The sequence below is a fragment of the Puntigrus tetrazona genome, chromosome 15, assembly GCF_018831695.1.
Source record: "Puntigrus tetrazona isolate hp1 chromosome 15, ASM1883169v1, whole genome shotgun sequence".
Classification (NCBI taxonomy): Eukaryota; Metazoa; Chordata; class Actinopteri; order Cypriniformes; family Cyprinidae; genus Puntigrus; species Puntigrus tetrazona.
In genome coordinates this window covers 15,623,613-15,625,990 of record NC_056713.1, presented here as the reverse complement: position 1 = coordinate 15,625,990, position 2,378 = coordinate 15,623,613, and the positions used below count along the sequence as shown (strand labels likewise).

General features: G+C 36.2%; 1 protein-coding gene across 1 annotated transcript in view; it reads right to left on the bottom strand.

The window, feature by feature from the left end:
* Positions 1 to 1,775, bottom strand: part of LOC122359367 (forkhead box protein N1-like) — a 12,665-nt gene extending 10,890 nt beyond the window's left edge. Inside the window, exon 1 of the mRNA XM_043259657.1 lies at positions 1,666 to 1,775. The gene's annotated coding sequence lies outside the window, so the exon portion shown is untranslated. The remainder of the gene's footprint in view (positions 1 to 1,665) is intronic.
* Between the last annotated feature and the right edge of the window lie 603 nt (positions 1,776 to 2,378).

Genomic DNA, 2,378 nt, shown 5'->3' with positions numbered 1-2,378 from the left:
AGAATCCTCTCTTAAAGGACAGTTCGTTCAAAATATTAATTAAGAATTTGTCAGCATTTTCTCACACTCAGTTCAGCAGAATGTTGATGCCGCTGTTTCAAATACAATGATACGTAAAGTCAAGCTTCTGAAAGCCACATAATCGCTATGAACAAAAAAAAAAGTTTAATACATATTCTAATCGTATTAGTTAGATTTTAGAGGGCTATACTTTGTATACTTTACATTTTGNTTGTATTCCACAGAAGAAAAATTTTTTTTGATAAAGTTTTGAATAACATGAGTTTGAGTGAATAATCACACAATTTTCATTTATAATGCACACTAGTGCAATTAAGATCACAGTGTATGGAAATCCTACAAAATTATGAAAAACACATACAACGTCGCTGCTTCTGTTCTGTATGAGCGTGCATCTCTAGTAATTTAGCAATAGTTACGATGGTTTCTGGAAATCTGCTTAACGCTAAGTTGTATTGATATAATGCAGAAATAACAGAACCCTGCACCTGACAGTATAAACTTCAAAGTAATATATTAAACTATACAGTTTGACTGTATTTTACAATAAATATAAATAAAACAAATGCTAATTATTATTTAAAAATTATATATTTACATTAAGTAGAAATATAAGCATTAAATATGAACAAAAAAAAACCTAAATGATCAATAATCATATTATCAATATCAATATGTCATTAATATATATATTTGTACAAAGATTCAATGTTTATTCAATGGTTTAACGTCCCCAAAAGATTTTAGATAAATTAGACAGACATGAACCCACCATTATTTTGCAGGGCCGCCAAACAATTAATCACAATTAAGCATATGCAAAATAAAAGTTTGTGTTTACATATGTGTATCTACTTTATTATATTAAATTGTTTTCATATATATATGTTTTTTTAATTCTGATCATATCTTTGTAACATTACTCATTAAATAATGAATTGCATTCATAAGCTCATACCATAGCACATAAATAAATCTCAGCTCTGAGCCTCAAACTGGGAATTTGTAAAAGGCTCAGTCCATTTGGCCCCCAGCCAACCTGTGGGAGCCTCACACCCACAGGGGACAGACCTGCTGCAACAGGTTTTCTCATACACACACATACACATGTGCACACACGTGTGCGCGCAGCTACACACACTTGGGTCACTGGCAGCTGGGAGCCTCTCTCAGAGCTAATGAGAACATATTTTAAATGTTATATCAGACACATCCATAATCATATCCCGGAGAGAATGGGCACTCTGCCGAACTTCAGCACCCAGAGGGAGACGACCAATCTGACTGCACCTGCCTTGCCTTGCCCTCGCTCTCTCCTGTATCCCTCTCTTTTCCTAGATGAACTTCAGCAGAGATTTCATCCAGGTGGAGACAAGCCTAACAAGAGCCCTGAGGGACATTTCTTGATGCCTTATTTATTGGTGCCAAACGGGATACAGTGTTACAATAGTATCTGTGTAAGTGAAAAGTAAATCCCACAGATGTTTACGCGTGAGTGCGCCTTTCCATTGGACCTCTTAGCGTAGATCTAGCTCTTCTAGAATGTTATTTTGCCGTCATTTAAATAATACCACAATGTGGATCCTAGTATGCACTGAATGGTGAAGAATTATGACTCTGTAGTGCATAAAAATGTTCACTTACCTCTGTATGCGGTGGTTCCAGGCCCAGGTTGTAAATCTAAGGCAGTCCGGGTCCACACAGATACAGATCTTGTCAAAATTCACTCTCTGAGTTGCTACTCTGCTTTTATAGTGACTGACTGCTGACAAGAAAAACAACTGAGAGAGATATCTATAGAGAGAGCGAGAGAGAAAGAGAGAGAGGGAGGGAGGGAAAATGAATGTCAGTACAGGTGAATTCTTCCCCTACCCTCCTTGTGAACCTGGGAGGCAGAACCACGGCCCTCCTGAGCTGCTGTATTAAAATCATATTCTAATGTGAATAGGAGATGGTTGGGGTGGAGAGAGGCAAAAATAGTGATAGTGAAAGGAAACCACTCACTGAAGGACTTAATGTTACGCTGCTGCTCTGGGTTTGTTCATGTAAGGCAATCAAAACGGGGAATGGGACAGTATGGCAAAACGTCATCATGTGTGTTTTTTACTCATGTTTCCTATCTTTGCGTGCTTGTTTATTTACGTCTTTTTGATATGTGATTGGTTTTAGACTGTTATAAAGATTTGTTGTAAGAATATGTTATGGTTTATAAAGCTGTATATCATTGGTGTGTATAAGTTTTACTGCTTCTTTCTAGTTAAAAATGCCATGCTTAATTCAATTGTACCATCTCTTATTATTATTATAATTATTATTTTAAACATTTTCAGGTGTAAGTGTGTGCTTTTGGTGCATAT